Source organism: Anser brachyrhynchus (genome assembly GCF_964034855.1).
Source record: "Anser brachyrhynchus genome assembly, chromosome: 18".
In the NCBI taxonomy this organism is placed as follows: domain Eukaryota; kingdom Metazoa; phylum Chordata; class Aves; order Anseriformes; family Anatidae; genus Anser; species Anser brachyrhynchus.
Genome location: NC_137711.1, coordinates 2,316,575 through 2,341,868, shown reverse-complemented (window position 1 = coordinate 2,341,868; position 25,294 = coordinate 2,316,575). Strand labels below are relative to the sequence as shown.

The 25,294-nt window shown below is 39.7% G+C and overlaps 1 long non-coding RNA gene across 1 annotated transcript; it reads right to left on the bottom strand.

Annotated features, from left to right (window-relative positions):
- Positions 1-671: 671 nt before the first annotated feature.
- LOC308179843 lies at positions 672-25,236 on the bottom strand. The gene is made up of 2 exons (XR_013940625.1): positions 25,095-25,236; positions 672-2,382 (listed from the first exon to the last, which is right to left on the bottom strand). It is a non-coding gene; the product is annotated as an uncharacterized lncRNA (long non-coding RNA).
- Positions 25,237-25,294: the final 58 nt, after the last annotated feature.

Below are 25,294 nucleotides of genomic sequence, written 5' to 3'. Positions count from 1 at the left end.
AGATTTAGTCACCTTGTCTGTCTGGCATCAGTTATGAAAGAAGCATTAAGAAAACATCTATTGAGGGTTAATTCCATTTTAGGTTACATAAACAACAACAAAAGTCATAAATGCCAGTTGGCCACAAGCCTGTTATTAAATTAATAATAATAAAACCCAAAGAAACAGCTCTGACTGTCTCAGATTTCATGTTTACATTTATATCCTGAGTTATTATAGTTCAGCACTGGACTTATGGTTGGTAAAGCAGAATCTTAAGATAGGAGATAAAAATCCACAGCTATAACTTCATTTCATCTGGAGGAAGGGGAGAGATTACCTGTAACTTGATAAGAGACTCAAGGACTCAAGACTTTTGGTAAAAAAAATAAAAATAACCTTAAAACACTCATTTTAAATCTGTTTATCTGCCTTTTTTTTTTTTTTTTTAGAATTTCTTAAGAGGTTCATTCACCAGGAAAATGGACTATTGAGGATTAGCTCTTTCAAAGAGATGTTGCCTGAGGAAGAGCGCTAAAGGTAACTAAAAGGCCATTTCAGACACCCCCAAGTTAAGTAGCTCATGTCTCTGTCATTAACAAGTGGAGCTTTTGTTTCTTCATCCCAGAGCAATGGAGAAACATGAATCTCAAATAAGCAAAAGCAAGCTCAAAGCAGAAGTCAGGAAACACTTGACACAACCATAAATATTTTATTGAGGCAGAATTGCTGTTTCATTCAGGAAATTATTTGATACCATCAAGGGCTGAATAAGAGTTGGAAGTAGAAGGGACTGGGTAAGCCAAATAATTACTTTGTCAGAATCAGTTGACTTCAAATCAGTGGTTGAAGCACAGAAGTTTAATAATTACTATTTTTATTTGTACATTTACTAATTCAACACTGAAAAGGGGTGTCCATAAGCATTCCTATTCCAAGAGAGAACACTGGCTGCCAGGCTGGTAGGAGTTGTTAGTAGGCTAGGGGACAAAGCCTCTGCTAATTCCAGTAGGAGGTAAAGTTTTGACTTATTTTAACACTCTCCAGCTTTTACCTTAGTGTCACTAGTGACCTAATTACTGATTTATTAATCTCTAATACAGCCATGATGGAGGTCTTGTACATGCATCTGCTACTTAGCCCATTTTCTTTGCATCAGGTGCCATTGAAGAAGATTTATCAATTTCAGCTCTTGCCCTGTCCCCTGGCCACAACTTTAAGAAAACGAAAGGGATGATAGTCTTCACTACCTGACCTATCCATTACAAGTGAAATTCATGGCTCATTCCACACCAGCTCAGCTTCACAAGTCTTTCACGAACTTCTTGGCAGGCAGTATACATCATTTTCCAGGCCATAAGATGAAGTTCATGTTGAAAGTGAGTCCTAAACTGTTGCCCTGGCAAACAGCAATGCAAATAGCTTTGTCTATCTGTCTGGTCCTTCTAAAAGAGATTCAATATTTAAAAAGATACTTTTCTTCAGAACATATGGATCTATAACCACCCAGAAGAGACTGATTTGTCCTCTGGAGGTGCCTTCCTAGAGGCAGGACCTACATAAAAAATTAATCATCTTTCTGATATCTAGAAATTAGCTGTCTAGCCTGAATTGTGTTTTGCTTTCTCCATCCAGGTGACATGCCCCAGTGGTCACATCAACTGTGCAATGCCAGACCGCTCCAAGGCATGCCCACGTGCTGCCTGATGCCAAGCAGACAGGTACAAGGCTCCAGTGCCCAGGGGCAGGAGGAGACCTTGCATGCCTGCAAGCTACAAGGAGGCTGGGCTGGTGTTCACAGCAGGTTTGCAATCTACATTTGTAATCAAATGCTTGGCTACAAAGGGGAAAAGGTTAAGAAAATAAACTATTGAGGCACTTCCTGGTGCATTTAATCTCTTGCAGTGTGAGATTTTTAAACTGTCTGTGCATGAAGAGAAATACCACCAACACTGGCAGGGAAGATGACTCTCCTATAGTTTGACTATGATCACAACTTCTAGTAAACTAAAATCTGCTATTAAAAGAAAATAGAAGCTTCCCTATTGTGTTGTTCCCAAGAACAGCATTACACAGATAATGAGTCACTATAGGGTGAGCATGGATGCCTTCACAGTTTCGTAGGAATGAGCAATTAATGTTAATATTAACAATGTTGCTAGAACAAAGTTACTCAGCCCTCTGGTTATTGCAATCATATATAATCACCCTGGAACCAGAGACCCTAGGTGTCACCCCCATGAAGTTAAACAGCCTGATTTTCAAATACAAAGGTGCTAGGAGTCAAAGGTGAAATTCATGGGCTATATTTAGTGTGGAATCATCTCTGCAAATATAACTTCATGTACTGGACAGTTTATAACAGCACTTCCTCAGCAGGTTGCCTCCAGAGGAGTATAACATCTAGAGAGAAAAAGCAGAAAAAAATATATCGTTTTGAGCAGACTTCTATAAAGACAAACTTGCAAGCCCCCATGACAATTTAATGAAACAGTGCTTCCATTTTTGTCTTACAGGCCAAAAGGAAAAAAGATCATTGTTTTTATTTGAAGAGATTCTCTATAAATTTATGGTCCACTTGCTAGTGTGAATCAGCCTGCCTCACCCTGCCAGTTTCCATAAAGCTGCCCAGCCTCCATCAGCTGAAGATCTGTCTTGAGCCATTACTGCAGGCTAACAGAGTGACAAATTTCTCAAACTAACAAAGGACAAAAACCACTTAACTCCAGGTAAATAAAGTGCAAAGGAAAAATTATTTTCACATATGCACTCATGCATGTGCTTGCATTTATAACTCCTAATTGCAGTGAAATTCTCAGCTGAGCCTGTCATTGCAGAGAGGCCCTGTCAGCAGGCAGCCTCCAGGGCAGGGGGTGGTTTTGGGGAGCATCATGGTAACACTTCACAAAGGGAGAGGAGGCTGGACAGTGATCACAGCTGGTGTCCTGGCAGAAAGTCAGAAGCACCAAGGAGATGTTCTGGGAAACACTCAAGAAAGTAGCACAAGGTTAATAAGTGGCTCTTACTTAGATTTCCCCTGCTCAGAAGGGTTTGCTGCCAACTGCTGTTTCTTACATCACAGCACAGATTCTTTTCCCCCTTCCCACTGACATTCATAGTACCATTATGATTCCCTAATGGAACATTCTCAGATACAATTTATTATATTCTCAATTAACTGCACAGAGTTAGAGAACCTTTGGACATCCCCTGCCATTCAGCATTCCAGTAACTGCCATGGGGATGGTAAACTGTAAAAACAAGATCACAACAAAGCAGGAAGGAGTGGGAGGGGAACTAGTCACCTATTATGTCAGCCTTCATATTCAGAACCAGATCTAACAACATTTACAAATAAAGTTCCCAAATTGTTTACAGAAAATATTCAAAAGTTCAAGAGCAAGAAAATTTTGCCTAAGGACAGGTGCCTTGTCCTGCAATGGGACAGGTGGCCCTGGCAGAGACACAGAGGTCACTTAACCACTGGAAATGGAGACAGGGAAGAACTTTCTACCTGATCCATCATTTCCAAATCTATTTTCTATGCAAGGCTAGAATGGGGACTGGCAGGATCTCACAGACCACAGGGTAGCACCCTGGACCACTGGCTAAAAACTTTTTCTGTCTGGACATAATTCTTAGGGAGAATCCATCCATTTTTATCTTCCCTTCTCTCTGTACAACCCTAGGTCTCTCTTGATTTCCATGACCTTTAAGCTAGCATGAAGATAACAGGCAAAGGACACATCAGGTTTCATAAATTACTAAAGCTCTAACAGCTGGAGGGACTGAGACTCATCTGCTTCTTGCATTATAGCTAAAAGGAAAAACAGCATTTCACTAAAGAGCCTCACAAACTAATAATTAACTTGCAATTAAAGAAAGTGAACACTGTAGGTAAGAAGACAGCACATTAGTAATACAAAGTTGGTTTATTAATCCTGAAGTCATATTTTGCACTTTCATGTTCCAGTCCATTCATTCAGGTTTTCAGAGAAAGATCAACACAAAGAGGCAGTAAATGATGGTGTTTCCTGCCAAATCAACCCCAGGAAATACAGGAATCCCAGTCATTACAAATTACATCTCACCGGATTTCCAGCACAAAACAGAGGCGGTAAATTCCCTGTTTATCACAAATGAACACCAGTCCTGCTGAAACTTGACCAGGAAAGGCAAATAACCCCACCAACAGAAAGGAACTAGGAAGACATCTGTGTTAATGATTTACTTTATCTCCAAATCCATTATTTAAACCTAGAACAGGATGAGTTGAGAAAGCATTGGCCTTGATCAGAGCTAACGTGGTCAGGTAAAACCTGACAGAATCTTGGCCCATACAGAATCAATAAGATTTCAGAAAAGTTTACTATTTAGCTATTCTTAGAGAAGTTTCAGATTCATTCAGAAAATGCAAAAAATAAAAACATTAAAAACATTACTGAAGTAAAAGGGGAATACAAAAACAACAAATCAGAGACTGGAAGTGAGTTATTAGTACTGTTCATCCAGCCCTTAGCCAGGCTCTGGAGGTGCCTTTGAGATAAAGGACCCCAGCTTAATCCCTGGCTGTTTTTAGCAACATATCTGGGTACCATCGCTAAGCCTATGCTGGGTGTTGTGCTTCTACAGCTGGGCTGCTTGCAGCATGTCTAGTAAAGATGTGTGCATGGACTGTAGCAAGCATAACTTCTCTTTTACAAATCCAATTTGCAGGTTTGCACTCGTCTTTTCCTGCAGTGCCACTATCTGCCCCTGTAGCATTATTATCATAAAATATACTTCAGAAGAGACAGATGCCTATTATCTACATCATATGATCCACTAGATTTGCCTGGAAACCTTAGGTTTTGCTCATGCATGCATTGGATTGCATAGTTTTTTTTTCCTCCCCAGGTACTGTTTCCACATTTTTCAAAAGGGAGAGGAAAAAGCTATCATTGGAATGATGGGAAGAAACAGTTTGGCCAGTGATTATCAGCACCTAAAACCCCTCAAATTACAAGCATATTAACTAGCTTTAATACCTCCTTTTAAAATGATGCCATTAACAGAAATAAAGCACCCAAACCTTTTTTCAAAGGCAAGAACCCTTTTCCGCAGGACTCCCCTGTTAAAAAAATGATTCCATTATATATTGTAGAAAAAGTAGTCCTGGATGGACTCTGCTGTACCCATACTTTTAAAAAATTGAAGGGAATGACATTAAGTGCATACTCAGTAATCAGGATTAATGGGGAAGGAAAGCTTTGACTTACCTCCCATAGCATTCCACTATATTCCAACACACTGAGTACATGCTCTAAACAGACTGAAATTGTAGGTGCCAGGTGTGGATGCCCTCCTACCTTCACAGCATGCTTGCTTGAGCAATAGTTCTTAATTCTGTAAGAGCCTGAAACCACACCTTGCCATACACAAGTGAGCCGGATCAGTGTCAAAGTCATGCTGATCACAAGAAAATGGTGAAATCAGCTGCCTGCAGACTGCACACAAAAGAAATCCAGCCTTTGGTTATGTAACTACCAGGAATTCAAATTCACTTATCCAGACATGCAAGAAGCCTGTTTCTGTTTCACTTCTATGAACTTCCAGGTAGAACTAAAAGGTAAAAAAAGCACAAAGGAAGTCTGTGCATATAAAAGAGCTCAGGGAAACAGAGGTGGAGGAGAAATGGAAGCACTGTGCTGCTTCTCTCCTTCATCAGCCAAAGAGGGAAGAAGACAATTGCCATGGAGGACACACGTCTGCAGCCCCTGCTGCCCACAGCTCCACCTGGAGCAGTGAATGTCTCAGCTGGCCAAGGGTGCAGCTGCTGCTCCCCAATTCCCCCCTGCTGGTTTCAAACAGCAGCAAGCCCCAGCTGAGAAGTGTGAAAAGAATCCCTGAAAACAAGCTCTTTAAATTAACATTCACAGCAAGCTAGAGATCCATAGACAAATTAAATCACTAATAAAGGATTATGGCCTTGGCCTGGCAGTAGCTGACCAACACAGAACATCTGTTTACTGACATCCGGGGCTTTCAGCTTTCTCAGTGCTCTAGAACTTCCCATCTTCCTATTAAGTTCCAGCCATAAAAAGGCATTTCCCTCCAGTTCATTAAGCCTGATTTTCCAAGGAAGACTAATTACAAATAATTTGCAATGAAATAATAGGAAATTAAGGCCTACTTTGTGATGACACCTCCTTGAGTACAACACAAAGTAGCAATAACTACAGAAGATTTTTCTTCTGACTTTGCCTTCTGTCAGGCTGTTATTTAACAACAGCATGCATTAGAAGCATGTTCTGGGATTCTTCAAGCAGACAAATGCTTTCGAAAGCTGCCTTTAAATCATGTGTAGTGGACTGATCCTGGACTCGGTTGTGAATAATTAGATCTGGTTAATCCTCAGGTCAGAACAGGGCCAAGCACTGACAGTGGCCAAGGCAAGCCAGAAAGTTGCAGTTGCCAGTTCAGAAATCATCCTCAAGAGCAGAAGGAAAAGACTGGAAGGAGCCGGGGAAAGCAGCAGACAGCTGCTCTGCCCAGTTTTTGCCATGTTATATAACAGCAGCACAATAATTTATGGAGGCACCTGTTCCAGAAACACCTAACTGCAGAGATCCAGCACCAACACACTGTAGTGCAGACACACATAACAAGGCATACTTTGAAGTCTAAAAAGTCAAAGCAACTCCAAGTGAAACACGAGCCCAGCACCAGTGACACAGCCAAGACCATGGACCAGAGCAGCAGAGAAGCCAGAGCAGAATTGCATCTCCACATGTCTTGGTTCCTTATGTAATAGAGAAGCACAGAATCATTGCCCTACATAGTGAGGTGCGTCAACATCTCTTCATATGGAAACAGCTACAGTATTGTAAGGATCATTCTCAGTGACGTTCCTAAACTGGCCATTTGTTTCTATACTGCAGAGCAAATATGGGCTCCCCAGCACAAGGGGGACATAAAACTACTGGAGAAAATCCAGGAGGGCTACGAAGATTAGATGACTGGGGCACCTGTCATATAAGGACAGTCTGAGAGGACTGGGCCTGTTTAGCCTGAAAAAGAGAAGACTAGGGGAGACCTCATCAATGTGTATAAATACCTGAGGGGAGGGTGTCAAGAGGATGGAGCTGGGCTCTTTTCAGTTGTGCCCAGCAACAGGACAAGAGGCAGCAGGCACAACCTGGAGCACAGGAGGTTCCAGCTCAATAAGAGGAGGCACTTCTCTACTTGGGGAGTGAGAGAGCACAAGCGGTTTGCCCAGAGAGGCAGTGGAGTCTCCTTCTCCAGAGATATTCAAACCCCAACTGGATGCCATCCTGCACAACATGCACTAGGTGATCCTGCTTGACAGTGGAGTTGGACTAGGTGATCTTCAGAGGCCCCTTTCAACTTCAGCCATTCTGTGATTTGGTTTGTTTAATCACATGGACAAAAAATAAAAAGCTATAGGGAAACAATTCTGTTCTGATTTGCTACACAGAAAACCTGTCCTTAAAATGAGAGCAACTTGGCTTCATGGGCAATTCCTAGAGGTTGAGCATGGAATATTCTCTCTAGTGCCAAACTTCAGGATTACCTCAGGGTAACAAGCATAGATCAGAGAGGTGATGAAAGTGGAACAGGAGCAGCTCCTATCCTAGGCTCCAAATGTGAAATATTTTCAAATATCTTCTCAGGAATGAAGGCATCAATGATGGGGACACTGCCCACAACCACTCAGGTGCTGAAGCATTCACTGTGCTCCCAGCTGCAAAGTATCAGATGCCGACCACAATAGCAATGACAAATCCGAATTTACCATTTCTAGCACTGAGCATCCTTCCCCACCTTCTGTACTGAAGAAGTTCTAACAGGATTAAACACTTCAACTGGTCAGGCATGAGTGGGTGCTGTGCTGAATGGCAGAGGGTTTACTTGCTTTGCTTGCAGCTTGATTTCAGTTCTTAGTTAAGGCTTGGCTGACTTTTTCCCTTTGTGGGTGAAGTACTGTGTATGCAGTACAGGCCACAATACTGCCCCTTATGCAGTGTTATTTTACAGACAGGATCTCATCCACAACAGAACACTTTCACCGTGACAGAGCACATTAAACTTGTTCTTAGTTCAATAGAAAATTCATTTTTTTTTATTTTGATGCTAGAGAAAAAGAGAAAGGATTTTATGACTTTATGAACTCTGAAGTTTCAGGGTAAGAGTTCAACTCCCCCTGAAGTGAGCATGTATTGAGATCTTGAATTATAAGGTAGCACCAAATGTTCTTAATATGGCAGAATTTAGCCCTGCAAGAAAGGGTCCAGCACAGCAATTATTTCAGATCTCACTTAATATTTCAAATTGTGTCATGAGCCAAAGACAGTAAGGACTCAAATCCAACATATTGACTATAAAAGAATCTGCAGATTTTCCCTGATAAATGCTCTGTAACCCTGTTACATTTTTTAAAAATTAAACACATGAGTGTTAGTTATTGAAAGTGATTAACAGTAACTGCTGTTCAATGATTTTGGGGTTGAAGAAAACAGTGGAATTCAAGAAGTCACTTAAAGTACTAATCCTTTTCCAGAACATCGCAGTAAATAGCTGTGATGAAGCTGATAAAATTGAATAATCTTTAGTCACAGAACCGCTATACCTTATTACAATGATCACACATACATTTAAGAACCAAGCAGAACATGCAATTTCCGTAGTGAGATTCTTACTCCAGCTAAAACCTGATTTCCAAATAATTTTCATCTTCTGCATAATCAGTTCATGCTGTCATGTTCTTTGTCAGCCAGTGAAATACACCAAGAAATGTCTCCTTCACTTGTACATAACATGCATATATTTAAAAAAGGTAGAACAGCTGCAACTAAGGAGATGCAGAACCAAGGAAAAAAATACAAGAGCATTTCAAAACATGCCTGCCAATGTTGACTCAGGTAATGTTTGCTTAGTAATAGCTGTAGAATTTATAATCAAAAAAGCATATTAGAGTATTCAGTTTGTTCTTCTCTATACCAGAAGACTAATTTCAGTCATCTATTGTGCTGAATATACTTGGGTTGGCTAAGCATAAGCTAGTGTTTTGCTAATACACATTCTGCTTTTAGGGTAATAGATTCAAGCCTTTGAATATCTTCATTGCCCTTGGCAATTTGTTCCAGAATATAATCGATAAGCTGCATTAAAGTTGTGCCCAGTCTCTAATTTCAATTTGTATGGCTTCAGTTTCCAATGCAATACTATATATCCCCTGGTAGATTAAGATGCTTTTAAGTATCAAAATTCTTCCTGAAAGGGAAAATGACTACATTTAAGTCACCACTCAACCCTTTTCATTAGCTAAACAAATACAGAAAGCATTGCCAGATAATTTCTATAATCTCACACACTTCATTTTGAACATTTTTCAAATGCAAAGCAAAAATGAAACAGTAACTACAAAGTGCTGACTGATCAATTCCCTTCTAAGCATTGCTTTATAAAGGAAGTTGTAATAGTTGTGATAAAATAAACAGATGTCTTACACAGGAATACCAGAACAAGGAATATTGCGTAGAAGAGTTAATATGCAGCTCTAATATGTGCTAAGCAAAAGCATAAATTTAAAGGAGCCATGTACGTAGTGAGAACACACTGGCATCGTGCAACTGCTCTCTGCTTTGTCAATCTCTGCCTGCATTTTCCTTTCACTATCTTCACAGCCTCTATGGAGTATAAAAGGAAAGGGCAGCTTGATTGACAGGGTGTGAGAAGTCCCCACAGCCTCCAGCCTGGTGTGGATTGTTCTCTGCCCATCAAGCTCCTCCAGCCTTACTTGGGTTTGACCTTTGGAATTTACCCTTTGCATTTGACCCCACTCCCCGGGGCACCAGCTTCTCTGGCACAGTCAGAAAGAGTTCCTGGGCATCTGTTTGGCAGCATTCCTTCTTTTCCTACTGTAACAAATCCACACAACTCCATTTTCTATCAGCTACTGTGACCACACACAAGACTGCAGTTTTAACAGGTTAGAAAAGACTGCAAGCATTTGTAATTTTTCTTCTAGAAGAAAAGTGAAACTAAACCACTTTCCCTCTTCTAGCCCTACTCAGCACTTACACATTTCCTAACCATGCTGCAACCTCTAGATGAATGTCACACTTGTCTTGACATTTTCCCATAGATTGTTATTTTGGTTCTGATCTAACAATTTGGTAGCAGTAAATCTGATGAGGATGCCCACCGATGCCAGCAGAATGACTTCTCATAAGAGACATTTCTCCTGCATTTTAGAGCTTGCAGGCCTCTTCCAAAAAAAAGAAAACAAAACCAAAGATTAAGACAAGGTTTAGAAGTACCTTATAACTAGCCATATAAGAAAAATCTGCTTATTCATCACATCTTTCAACACAATACAAAAAATATCAAATTTTAAATATAAAAGTACAAAATTCTAAAATGAGTATGACATTCCTGTAGGTTCTAAGTCAATGAAGTCTGATAAAACATTGTGCCAAACCTCAACTTTTTTTTCATTTAAGTACTCTGAACAAGTGTTTTCAAACAGAGGAGGGAAGTTTTCTAAGATGCTGGCCACCCCATAAATCAGGGGAGCTATCAAACACTGCTAAAGCTCCCCTTAAGTACTGTCAGCAGAAATTCTGCAGGATCTCTTGCTTTTTCTCCCCTTCAAGCTTTTTTCTGTTTCTAGTCTATAACCTTTGGTTTATTCAAGATGAATAGAAAAAACAACAGGGAATTCACAAAACTGAGCTCAGCAAGAGATAGTGTCAGAACAAGTCATTAGCTTAGATCTCAAATCCAGAGCACACAGTGAATTACATTCACTTGCAGAAGTGCTGTGCAACCTATAGCAATGAAAAAGAGACCAGCTCTATGGGGACAGGCAGACAGGTAGCATAAATCTTCACAGCTCTATCAATTTCAGTGACTAGGCTACATTCTGATCCCATTTGCTGCAGCATAAATTGATAGCTTTGCCAATATAATGCTGTTCACAGCCTAGAACAAAGCTTATATAGCCCTTGTGGTTGTACAGATGTCTTGCTACATCCAAAGCTACTGAGATCAAATAGCATAAATTGGTCCATAAAGTACAGTTTTGAACAATCAACACTTCACATTTAATTTTTTTAGAAGTTATTTAAAATCCAATCTGAGCCAGAAAGCTCATTACCAAGGAGGTTTTGTTTAATTTAAAGCCCAACAGTAGTCAAAATACATTCTTAACTTATGGAGAGGGCATTTATACCTAGCAGAATCTCACAGGAGCAGTAAGACTTCAACACACATGCTATATAGCTTTGCTGAACAAGGAACACATTTGTTGTACCATGGAGGAACCACAGTGAGTATTCATACATGTAAACAGCATGAATTTGTTTTAAAATATTCTTTTTCAGAGAAAATCCCACAGGCTGTGGATAGCATTCTCAGATGGGTCTGGGTGTTACATTGTCAAGTCTTAGATAGGCATCTCCCAACCATAAGATGCTTAGGGCACAGAAATTAATTTGTCTCCCAATGATTTCAGCCAGAACTTTTCTAATCATACCCAGGGATGATGGAATCCTGTTGATGACATTGGCAGTTGAATGAAATCTCTTGGGAAAATAATATAAGACTAATATTTTTTCATCCATGAAACATGAGCTTTCTACATCTATATTTTTATATACATTTCTATACCTACTAACGAATCATAACCCAAATTATCTCAAATAATGTTGATACAACTCCAAGCAACTTGCTACTACAACTGTCTTCAATTTCACTTAGCAAACATTTCATTTGCAGTCTCTTAATTAACCAGCATGTTTTCCAAGATGTGACAGCATGCAGCAAAGGAGAGTTCTAGATGCTTTCAGACTGCTATTTTAAATCTAACTATGCACAGCCTCTGGCTCAGATTTAGAGAGAAGCATCCCAACTCATCATGTCCAAAATGAAATCTGCAATTGCAATGCAGACAAGCATTATCACTTTCTTTTTTGCACGATTGCCAGGGATTTTTTTTGATCAGAGACTGTTTACAGCTTTAAAAAAACTCATTTTTATTTCTATATTCTTTTCAGCTTTGTCTGTTATACACTTTTAGCTATCACTTTACATTGCTCCTTCAGTAAATACATTTCACATGTTTTCCATTAGAGGACTCAGTTGCAGACAAGTAGCTGAGCAATGAGTATCACTTTAGGGTAGGTCATTTTTCACTGATCTGTCACAAAGTGTCTGACTTGATTTACATAGATTTGTTAAAGGTGTGCAACAATTTTAATAGAACTGTATATTTTAATTAGCTCTGAAGTAGCATATCTTGCATTCCCCATTTGAGCTCATCTTTGATTTAACTGAGGCTTAATTCAGGCAATATATAACCCCAGTGAACACAACTTCCTTAAACCTGCAATAGTTTTTAGCCATTTTACCCTGATCCATTTTAATCAGCAGGCAGCATAATACATTCCTGGCAGCAGACACTGCCCTCCCAGTTAGTAGAAACACCTGGGAGTGAACTGGAAATGTATTGATTTTTCCACATAGCTGCTGGCTACAAATCCATATTCATAATATAACATGGAATCTCTGGCTTTTATCAAAATAGGAGAGAAAAATGAAATTGAAGCAAAAATATATGCAAGAAATATTAAATTAATGGACACTTTGTTCAGTCCTTTGGCACAAAGATATCGAAAGAAGAGAACATTTATATTATACACCAGCTCAGCGTGCCAAACTCAACCTTTGCTGCCTCTGTTATTATTACAGCTATCTGCTTGGAGAGGAATGTTCATCATATTCCAGCCTGGCCCTCAAGTGAAGCTGCACAGTCAGGAGCCTGCAGCTTTACAGCCCCCTGCCATTTACATTGCAGCTCTATATGATGCTCTGAAACTGCATTTTTTCCCCTAACACCTGTGCAGTCCAAGACCACACCTTGGACAGGCCAGGCAGTCCTGGTGTTCAGGCTCTCATCACAGTGCAGATATCCTGCAGTGCCTGATCTCTTTCCCACAAAATCATCTGGTCTGAATGCAGGGACCAAGTAATCCATCAGTATTCAGAACAAAAGCACAAAAGAGACTGGAAACCACAGCTTTTCCATAGTTTGCTATGTGCTAAGAAAACATCCCCAGCCAGGGATTATAACAGTAGGAAGAGCAGGAAACCAAGTTGTCAAGTCTTTAACTTAATGACACTTTTATTAGCCTATGGAATAACATCCCCTTGCATGTTAATGATGGTTATAGCTACCAAGGAGCTACTAATACTCTGGTTATTTTCATGACCTTCAGAAAGGAATGGCTGTGCGCTAAACACCGCCTGGTGTCACGAGGCTTTGTCATCTTTGTAATGTGATTGGAGAGCTCAGATGAAAGATGCTGTAAAGCTCAAAGCCTCCTTAAGCAGCAGCAGCAAGGTCGTCCTGCACTTTCTGCCAGACACCACAGATGGCAAAACAGTGACATGAGAAAGCCTCAGAGGCCCAAATTGCATTTGAGGAAGAGCAAGAAGTGAAACTCTTGTGTACATACACAGAGGACCTGCAGTGGTCTGAGACTGTGGCAGTAAGCATACATACTACATGTACTGTAAGTGCATTTTCATAAGTGAATATTTGCTAAAACCACTTTGTTTGATTAAGCTAACAGCCTGATGTCTGTAGAGAATCAGCTCACTTCTGCTAACCCACCTCCAGGCACAATCACTTTTTGCAGAAACAAGACAAACAGGTGGAGGGTTGTGGGTCAGACAAGCCCATCTGCAACCACCAGATGTTGCTGGAAGGCATCTTTAATCATGATCAACCTGCATTTGCCCATAAAACTTCTGCCAGCCAGTATAGCCTTACCTTTCCCATTTCCAAATGGAGCAGAACAGGGCTGCACCTTACCCACTCCAGCACCAGGCACAAGAATCCTGGTCTCACTCCCACCTCCACAAGCTACTGTGCATCAGGCTATTAACAGCTGACAAACTCATTTACATAAACATGTCTTACCATTTTTACCATAAATAATCGACCTTAATCTCTCCTGTCAACCTTCCACATTGAGATAGTGGAGGAAGAACACAACACAATCAAGTAAGGCTATAGCTCAAGCCCCTCCACAGCTGGAGAGCATCACTGGCCAAAGCTAACTACACAGAAAAGAATCAGTTATATTGGTTTTAAAGATGTTTTACTGGTTCATTAACTGTTGAGTAGCAATAGCCTCTCCTTTCATTTGCACTAAAGCAAGATAAATCCTCCTTGCTCAGAACTTGTAGTGCAGTTTAGACAGTTGCTACTTATGAGGTCTTAAGTTCAGATCCAGATGTTCAAAGAAAGTAACCAGCTCTACAACGCTGTTAATGCTGGAAGGGGCTCAATGGGCAACTCCTTTATTTCTTCAGTCCAACAAATTTAGACCTCTATGAAACTAAAAAATAATTTAATGATCCTCCCCCTCCCCCCCGGGACATATTCAAATACTTGTCTAGAGCATAAAGTGTCCAAGTGATACTATTCTTGGAAGTCATGAAATTATGAAATAATCCCTGGAATGAGTTTTTACAATAAAAGTGACAGTTGGAGGAAGGGTCAACAACAGAATTTAATTCTACAGCTAATATTAGTTGACACCATAAGCAAACATTTTAGAAGGTACCTATAACCAGTTTTCCCTGAGAAATTCTTTACAGTTGAATGAGGCAAATATTCTTACTGCTCGTACAGCTGTTCTACACAAGAATGGAAGCCAAGCGCCTGTCACATTTTCGGAGAACTGTTTAAGTTCTCTTAAGTTTTCAGAGAACTTAAGCATTCTTAAAGGACATTTAAATTTGGTAAAAATCAACCTTCAGCCCCTGACATCACTTCACATAAACAGCAATACCTACACTAAAGTGTTCCAGCAGATTTTCCCCACTATGAGATAAACCAGTGCTAAGCAAGATGGTCCTTTACACATGCGGAAAACAGAAATCCTGATTAACATCACATTAACTTGATTTCTTTTAAGCTTTAGTGAAGTTAATTCTGTTTGAGCCTCATGCTTGAGACAGCACTGCAAAAGAAATACAACTCATACTTATCTGCAGAGTCCTTTTTTCAAGCAACTGCCCCATCAATCCCACATTATAATGCTCTAGCTCATTCCATCCTTGAATTTCAGACCTTCAGCTTCTGTGATAAAGGTCCAAGAACTTATAAGACCAGGTACTGCAAGAAAACTTCTATAGCTTGCAAGTATTGACACACTCACTTACATGCACCAGCTAAAGCAGTCTCATATGTTTTGCATTCACTGAAAACATCTCTGGCTCATGATATTCCAATGACTCCATCCTTGCTGTGTCCATGTATTTCAGGGATTTTTATGGCATGGAAAAAAGCTAAATTGAAAAAGGAAGATAGTGTATACAAAATGTCAGTCTGCATACAGCACTTTAGTTTTCCTTCTAGTTTTAATGTGCAAAAGTTACCCAATGGCATTTCTAGCTGGAAAGCCAGTCTGATGGAAACCAATGCACTTTTGGCTAAGTGAGTTGGCAGGCTGAAAACTAATGGTTTCAAGCAAATTGTAAACCAGATATCCTATTCAAGACACTGACATATCAACAGAAGTATCAAGAATGTTGTTAGAAAAAAACTCAGGGTTTGGGACTCCAAAGAATATTCATATTTTATAATTACTTTATGAATACCACCATGATCACCAGTTTCTAAAGCTAAACATTTCTGCCATCAAGATATTCAAGACAAGTAATTTATGGTGAGAGTTAAATTCACTTTCTAGCCACATCCCAGCTAGGCAGACTGACGACTTACTCAATGCTAACTCTACAAACTCCCTTAGTCCCAGGCTGACCTCTTCTGACCTACTGAAGAAAATCATTTTCAAAGGAACCCTATATATGCATAGCCTACTTACCAGGTGGAGAAATTTGGTGTTACCTACATCTAATTTGAAATTAAAATTGAACATTTAAATACAGCTTTGCAGATATATTAGATGCCAGTGTTAAGCTGAAAGCCCTGCTCTAGTTTTACCCTAGAACAAAATGCTTTCCGAGGTTAACTGTGCTTAATACAAGAATTCTCCATGCAGTGTTTTTTGGCAGAGTTTAACACTGAACCCAGTAAAATTTGAGGAACTCTTCAATTGAGCCATCCATTTTATAGATACAGAATGCAGACATCAGAAAAAATAACAGGTTTTATGAGGTGCTTAAGTTTTTCTGACCCCATTTTGGAACCGTTCTCCCAGGATAACAGCCATCATCCTCAGCCCCCCCCAATGCTAGCAGAGCGCACTGCCACTAAAAACAACTCTCCCTCAGCTTTCTGTATTCCTTCCTGTCATCCTTCCCATCCAAAGAGAATTCCTACTGGGCCCCCATATGACAGATTAGCACTCATATTGGGATGAAGACAAACAACTGGCTGCATAAAGGGAGCACAGGGAAGGATAGACTAAATTGAGCAGTTTGTTTCTAAACTGTTCAAACATTTTGCCTTCCAGCAGAAGAAATCCTGCTGTTTTCACATTTCCAGACAAGTTTCTACAAACCAAAGTAGGTTAGGATTAGTCCCAACATCAAAGTTTTAGGGACATTGCCATATGAGGCCCATTTCAACCTGGTGAAAACATTGCACATCTACCAGGATAGCAGCTAAACAGTTTTAGGATGATCAGTTGGTCTGAGACAAGACCAGAAGCAGCAGGGCAGGCTACCTATACAACTAATCAAAACAGATAATGAGGCTGCAAGTTCCAACTCTTAAGAATCTTTGCTGTTTCCACGAATCTACCCTTTATCAATTGATTTTGTGCTGCCTGTCATTACATTTCCACCTTGGTTTTATACCAGTTTTTCTCTGCAACATCTGTGCTGCACTTACAGTAGTTCACAGTAGTGCAAATGATACTAGTATGACATTTAGCACTCATCAACCACTGATGAAACCATAAGTGTGCTAGTAATTGAAATAACTGACTACAAGTGTCAGAACAGGACCTGAATAATATTCAAATGCTCTTCAGATGTCTTACATTAATTGTAAGAAATGAAATGCCATTTAAAAATAGAAACATTTTAATGAAAGCAAGCCATGTTTCCCCATATTACACAGATAAAAGCTTCCCTTTATCCTGCTGTAGAATCTCCTTCAGTGAAATCCCACCTGTAACACTATACGCTGCTAATCACTGACAAGCACCATGTACTGTCCACAGAGCATGAAGAGCTCTTTAAATACACCAGCGAACCATACAGGGTGTTCTCTTACAGTGCCCCAGAAAGCAATTCTCACATTTAACACCTTTTCTTGAGCAGGCACAGAGTAAACATGTAAAGGGTTAAAGAAACTCTTCTCTTCAGCAGTGGCATTACATTATCCAACATCACTCATAGCCAATGCTGCAAAATCAATAATGCCCCATCCAGCACATTTCATGCAGCAGCTTTGAGGGACAGCTGTAACTAAACAGGCTATAGAACTGACACTGGCTGAAAGGGAGGAAAAGGAAAGAGGAAGTTAAAGAAAAATTAAAAACCTTTAACAGTTTCCAGGGAGCACAAGAAAAATGAACAGTTTAAAACCAAGCGCGAGCTGAATTTATTTCATGTTTACTCAAAAGCTTATGCAAGGGAGAAAGCTTTCATTTGGGAAGGTCTTAGGGAAAGATACAACAATAACAGTTTTAGAAACATTTGTCTTTTGCCCAGTCTTAAGCAGCAGGTTATTATGGAAATCTTCAATATAATTATGTAATTATTAATGTAACACTTTGAACTTAGTCAAAGCCAGACTGTTCACCCTATCATGACCTAAGCACACCTATGCTGTGCAGACAAGTGCTGAGGCACAGCACACTCCATGTAGGGCATCAGGAAAGCCTTTGGGTTCTGGGTTGAATCCAAGACACCAGGCTTTTCAAGCAGTGCACAGAAGGAAAATTTAAGAAAGGAAAACACAGGAAACTGTCAGATTGACCAAACCATCCATTTTAGCAAGCCATATTAGCTTAAGGCACAGTACTAGGCTAATGCAGCTGAAGAGCTCTCAAGCCACACTTGGCTTGCATTTGCCAACAGAGTCCAAGGCAGATTGACAGTCCAGACATACCCTAAAAAAGCATAGCTCCTTAGTTAATGGAAAGAATTATTGCTTCCTATAGATTCCAGAAGCAGGAAAGCAGCAGAATTAACTGTAACTGCAGTATGCCAGCACAAAAAGTAACGCACATATTAATTGGGATCGGATATATTTGGTGTGAATTCCAGAAAATGGTTTTAAATTAGAGAGAAATGGAGCTACCAACCAATATACTTTAAAAACAGTGTGCGTGGAGTGTAAATTTTTTTTTATTTTTTAAACAATGGAGCTTCATTACCCTGAGTGTATACAAACAAGCACATTTGTCCTTGACAGCAGGTGAAGTTTCCAGACCCAAGGGACCTCACTTCCCAGCATGTCAGGGACTGGCCTGCTGGGGGTACAAAGCTTAGTACAAACATGCAGCATGCTGACCAGATTAGTGCGCTGCTAGGGTTATACTACAACACATCCTGAACTTACACGCAGGGAGAAGCGCTCTAGCGAGGGGGCTCGTGCCATCTGTGCAGTTTAAAAATAGATGTCACCTCCATAGAAGTTTGACCTTGAATCTCTTTCTCTACACAGCGCAATCTATGAAAGATAATGATTCAAGGTAAACCAAGCAAATTTGCAGTGAACACAGGTCACCAGGTTTCTGCTATGTCCTCATTCATGTTTCCATCTACCACTGCTCATGTTCTCATTTCCTTCTCCATTTTACGCAGACTGCTGCTATAAAGCAGAAACAATTAAGTACTCTTGTTCTGAAAGAACCTTTGTCTGAGTCCTCCTGTATGCTTCTGAAAGTAAAAAAGTTTCAGAAAAAACAGAAAATAGCTTTTCAAGTATGGTGACTTCAGGTACTGCTAAAAAATAGTAAAGCCTTGTTTGATCAAAGTTTCAGTAGCAGAAGACCCCATTTTTTATAAGCTAATACTTTAGCTTGCTGTTATGACTTTTAGCTATGGGTGCTTTTTTTTAAACTGAATATCTATTTTTACTATTGTTGGATGAGTTACCATAGTACGCATTATGCACTTTTAGTCTAAGTCATCCACACATCTCAAAGCAAACTGTACCTTTTCTAAAATTAGACCAACAGATTTATAAAAGCTGGAGGGGTAAATCCAATATGCCACTGAGTGGTATCAGGAACAGAGTTGCAAAAGACCTGAGTTTCACCTAAGTCACATTTACCCGGACTGACTGCTTCAGCCAGACCTGAGGTTTACCCAGATTCCCCACACAATTACAAGTTCTTTGTACTCTCCAAACAAAATTAAAATGAATCATCCATAAGTCCATACTCTCAAAGTGAATTTGTTTTGTGTTGAATGACTGAAATAAGGCCATGGAATAGGCGTAAGCAAAACAAACTCTTCATTCTCTAAACCCTTTATTCTATTATTTTTAGGAGAGAATATTTGTTCTTAATTTAATGAAGAGTTATACTCGCTTTCAAAAGTGTTCTCTAGCCTTCACCTGTTTGCTAAGGCTGTAATTCTGCTATTAGATGCTTTTATCATCAGGATGGAGTATCCTGGCCAAAAGACAATGTAACTTGCCAATAGCTCATTATTAGAGACTGGCTAACAGCATCCTTCAATGGTTTGTGCGTCACTGGTCATTTTCTGTACTGAGGTAGTGATTCTCCAGATTTCACCTCTCAAACAACAACATGTCCATCAGCATAATCTAACAATTCCACACTCAGTGAAAATAGCCTTTAACACAATCCTTTCACCATCTACCACTCCAGCTGCACAATTTACATACAATTTATGAAGACTGAAGCTTTGCCATCAGAAATTTTCAGAGAAATTTTCTATATATTTTTTTCCTTACTGTCTTGTGCATCTGGAAATCCAGGACTCTGGCACTTCAATAAACTGAGAATAGACTCCAATCAGCCACCCAAGAAGTGTACAAATACCGGTCTCTGCTCCAGAGAAGAGCTCCACAATGTAAAGCAATCATTCCCAAGAGAATGCAGATGAAGGGACTGCAGCACCATAAGGGCACCTTACAGTACTCGAAATACACCCATACACAGATGCAGTACAATTCCTGTATTTAAAGATATTGAGGTTTTAGACCAGGTATGTAAAATCAATGATTGTTTCCCACAACTGCAAAAGTAACTGGGGAAAAAGTTAATAGGCAGACTGGATTCATTTGGTTCTTGAATATTCTTACATTTCTGAACCACACTGAAAATAATTTTTTTTTGTTAACCAGCTCTGAAAAAGAAATTGGTCAGTTCCATCAAGTTTAAACCAGATGATCAGAAATAACTGCGGAGCAGTCATGTACATATGCTAATTTTTTAGATGTCATAACAGAAAAGAGGGAAACATGAGTTGAAGAAGCAGCTCTTGAAATTTTTTCATGCTGAGCTGAGGTCTTCACATCATATAGGATGAAAATCACTGCAGTCATTTTTACGTAACTGGGAGAAAACCAAATTGATGATCAGTCACATTAATTCAACTTTTCTGCAAATTATATGAAGTGTTACTCATTCCTCAGCATTCTTTATACCATTTTTCAAAATATATCCAGTTCTTATACAACTGGCCAGGACAGAAAATCAGTGAGAACCAGTAGTGTTCCAGGAACTTTAGGTTCTTATTGTCCTGGCATGGTCTACACAGATTCATAAAATGCCAAAACCTTCTAAAACAGGTGGTTAAAAGTGGGGTGAATGAGAGGTTATTTGGACAAATTCATTGTTTTTGGCAATAACAGCAGAGAGCACCTCTAAGAGCAAGGCCTCAAATCTCTAAATTAGAGATGTGGAAGAGTGCTCCAGGTTCCTTTGCAGCAGACTTGCTGTAGAAGAAAAGCTATAGTCTGCACCTTGGTATACAAAGATTGTTTTTTAAAGGCTTCTAATTTGATTTCAGACATGTTAGCTGAATATACAAGCAGTCAATTAATTTTAGAAAAGCTATATAACCTTTTACACAGTGTTCTTTAGTGACTTGATTTTTGACAGGGATTAAATTAACAGAAATTAAAAGACTCATGCAGAAATGAGATGAGTTATTTCTTTTAATCTGAAGGAGCCCTCTTGATCCAGTCTCACTACTGACTTCCTTCCAGGAACATGCCATCTACATAAATAGTTCTGCATCTCTATCCTACAGTAAATATATGCTTCTTTGTAGTGAGATACTTTGAGCATAAACCTGACAGCTCTAAAGAACACCTCCAGAAGTAAAAAGCACTGGTCATTGAGTCTGCTATTGGTATATATCCACCAAGTGCCCATTTCTTGCCAAAGCCATCCAAAAACCTGAAACAAATTAGTACTTCATTCCAAACAGGCTAAAGCCAGAGCCCCTGCACACACACACATTCTAATTTATATCATAGGAAGCCAGATAAGTCTTCAGCTGCTACTGCTTTTACTTCTAATTGCAACTTTCTGCCTTTGGAGTGAGGGACACGTAGTGTCCAAGACACTTCACAGGCACAGACACTCAAGACAGAAGAGGTCAGCTCATTTCAGGCTGTCCTGTACTTCTTATTGGCATTCATTCACATTTGCTGGTGAGTCGTGTTAGGGTCACTGTTCATTGCTGGAGTGGCAAAAGATCCTTTCTGTAAAGGTGCTGTTAAACTTTTCAAAGTTTCCTGGCACACCTGGCTCTAGGAAATCACCCACCCTGATGTGGATTAGGAGCAGGAAGAATGGGTAGGAGAAAATATTTGAAGTACCTCATCTTATTTCTCACTGTTCTGCACTGAGACCAGGAACCTTCAGAGGCCTCATCCTCTGTAGAGGAGAATCATCTGGTGTCAGCAACTTGCAGCCTGGTCAGAGGAGGGCACAGGCTAGCACATTAGCATAGCTAATTGGATCCTGACCTTTAAATGAAATGTGAGCAGTTGACTACCTTCAAATTCCTCAGCTGCCTTGTCATTTGTCTTGCTTCAAACAGTTTACAAGTCAAAATAAAACCAAATGTTGAGCTTGCAAATAAGACAAGAGGACTTGAGTTTCTGACAGGATAAAGCAAGGAAAGATATGTTCTGTGATGTTATGCATATAGAAACCTATATATAGTTATAAGCATATATAAGTATAGGTTTTATTAGAAAAATTGAGACTCCTGGAACCTGCATCAAGACTGCTGAAGTGATCCATGTTTGTCCCCTTGTGAATCATTAATGTTGTTCACACAAAAGAGAATCCAAGGTTGTTTATGACAGTGCTGATCTTACAGACTGTAAATAACAATCTGTTAAAGACTTTTCTCTGAAATTTGAGTAAACTGTATGTTGAAATATTTTGAATGCACAGATTAGTAGCTACATGAATTTTCTAACAGATGAAATGCCTTGCCAGCAAAGCTGTTATAAAATTTCTCAGATCTGCCTTCTTTGACAAACATATAAAGACACAAAAGTACTGTCAAATTGGATAATGAACATATTCAGTCCTCAGAGACCAGTCACACCAATTTGATCAGACATTCAGCTAGTGTTCCAGCAGTTTTTGGCCTCTCCCAGTTTGGAGGCAACACAGCCTTCTGATTATAGAAGATACCTCCCCCATACTTAGTTTAAAGCCACAAAAAATATTCAACACACTTTGAAAAAATAGTGTTTTTATCCTATACGGGTAAATATTCTGTGAGAATCTTCAAAGACATTCAGTGGAAGTCAGCTGTGGGAACACAGGCTTTCCCCGCCTGAGACAGCTCTATCAACACATTTGCATGTACTAATGAGGAGCTGCTGCTCAAAGGGGTCTTCAGCTGGCTACAACCAGCAATACTGACATAAGTTGAAACTGAAAAATACAAAACATTTGCAACAGAGCAAATTGCTATTTCCACACCACCTGCAGTCCTCCAGCATGAAATAGAAGTAATGGCTGCTATAATACCAGTCAGGTCACTGGACACCCAGAGGCTATTTGTAAATAGCCTTGTGTCAGTATTTACATTTCCCAAGCTGTACCTATTTAAAGTATTTATCATGGTGGTTAAGAACTCTGACCAAATACCCAGTCAGAGTACTGAGCACACTCTGATTGTTAGAATCATTTCCAAATTGAACCATACAGCACTGGAGATGGATTCCCTATGCCATCAATGCACAATTTCAATTAAGTTAACTTCATCAAATTGCTCTGTCATTCAATATGTTGGCTTGGCTGCAGTAAGCCATACACCATCCTGACAGAGTAATTTTTCTCCCAAACAGAAGAGAATAACTCTTATTCAAGTAATGACAGATTAAACAAGAAGCTAGCTGAAGCCTGCAAAAGAAATTTCTGATCTGCTTGTTTGCAGACGGTATCCCCATAAAATGAACAAAAAATCTGTAATTTAATGTTTCTTCTACCAATTGTCACGCAAAATGTTTTGCACCTTGACTGCACCATCCATGTGCCTAACAATGAAAGTAGGAACCCAGAGCTGTCCCTAGAGCTGAGATCTAGCAAAGGAGGTACTTAAAGAGGGAGGAAGCAGGACAGCCATAGGGCAGCCCACATGGACCCCATACCCAGAAAGCACATCACAGGCAGAGCCAGGCTACCCCAAGGAAGGAAAGCTTTTTCAGGTAGGACACCATCACATGGAAGTTGTTTCTCAGCACTTCTTTCTGCCTCAGAGGTCCACCTGGCTAGCTGCTAAAACATGATCATATCAGATCTGTTTCACCCATCTGCACAGTTTCATACATAGCTCGCACGCTTAGAGCTTAGGGTTTGACAATAGCTATTGAATTGCAGGAGAGAAAGAGCAAAAACAAACAGGTGAGGTGGCTATTTGTTGATTGCTAGGAAAGGAAGTCACTCTTACTCTATCCACTGGGGACCTATTCTATTCTACACACCCTCCCCTTGGGTCAGATCCAGACCCCACCACAAACAGTAGAAATAGCCCCATTGAGAACTACAGTCTTCAAGCCAAGTATTATATGGCAGTGGGGAAAGAGGAGAAAGACAAAGAGGTCACATTAAAAAATAAACTTGTACGATAGTTGGAAGTAAGCCCTAAACGGATACATGACCACATGTTCTACTATCATCACAGCCACTATTGAAAATAGTACACATGTGTATATATATATACACACACATTCTTAAATTTCTCTTTAACCACTAAGTTAGAGGGTACCTCTCAACTCATATACCCCCAAGAATGGAAAATTAGTGCTTTATGTTGAAGTCTATCAGATTACTAAGAGTGCCTTCCAGCCCTTGTTGCACAGCTGGTAACTGGCTTCAAATCTGTGAAATTCCATTGTCATGTCTAAAGCACATAGATACGTGTATGGAAACTTCTCATCTTTTCTTTTACAAAGGTTGCAATCCCAGTTCTGATGCACTGCAGCTCTTCACAACGCTGCCAGACTCAAGCCAGTATCTACAATCAACACAGCCAGCTCTTAGAATACTGAAAGCTTCAGTGCATTTTATTACCATTAGCTCTTATAAAATCAACCTTTTTTCTACATGCTATTCTTCACTTTTCGTGGAAAATGAAAGTGTTAACACTACAGTGCCATAACACAAGGCTCTCTTATGTTGCTGTCCAGGAACATGCTTCCTCACATGTTCTGCAGTTAGGGTGGCTTTTCCTAGCCAGTTCTATAGCTTATGGATGAGTCCAAGGAACAGTCAATAAACTGAAACACTTAATAAATGCCCTATTTTATCTTTAGAAAAGCCAGAAGAACAGGAAAAAGTTTTTTTTTGATAAACTCTTATCCATTATAAACAGCAATAGCTAAACCAATTGCTGTACATGACTGACTTTAACCTCACAACAGCACAAGAGGGACAATGAATGTCAGCCTCAAAGAAAACAAAACAAGCACTTTCTGCATAGCCTAGACATACTTTACTATCATAAACTGCATAATAAACAATAAAGTTATTTCTATTCCAATTACACATTACCTAGAAGACAAACACATGAACTATACCACAAAACAACAAGAACAGCTCTAGATTCTCCAAACATAAACATGTAAAAAGCTTAAAAATTTTAACAAAGAAATTAAGTCCATAAAAACTTACTCTGTGCTGGATCCACAGAATAACACCTCCAGGCCTCCACTTCTCCAACAGCCACTTTGAAGAAAAAAGATGCTATGGCCTTCTCACCTGCTTTAATACTCTTATGGGAGAACTATTCCAGCTGAGTGCCATCTGCATGCTCAGTGCAGGCACCTGCAAATGTCCTATCAGGTGTGGAACGTGAATGATATTTAAGATCT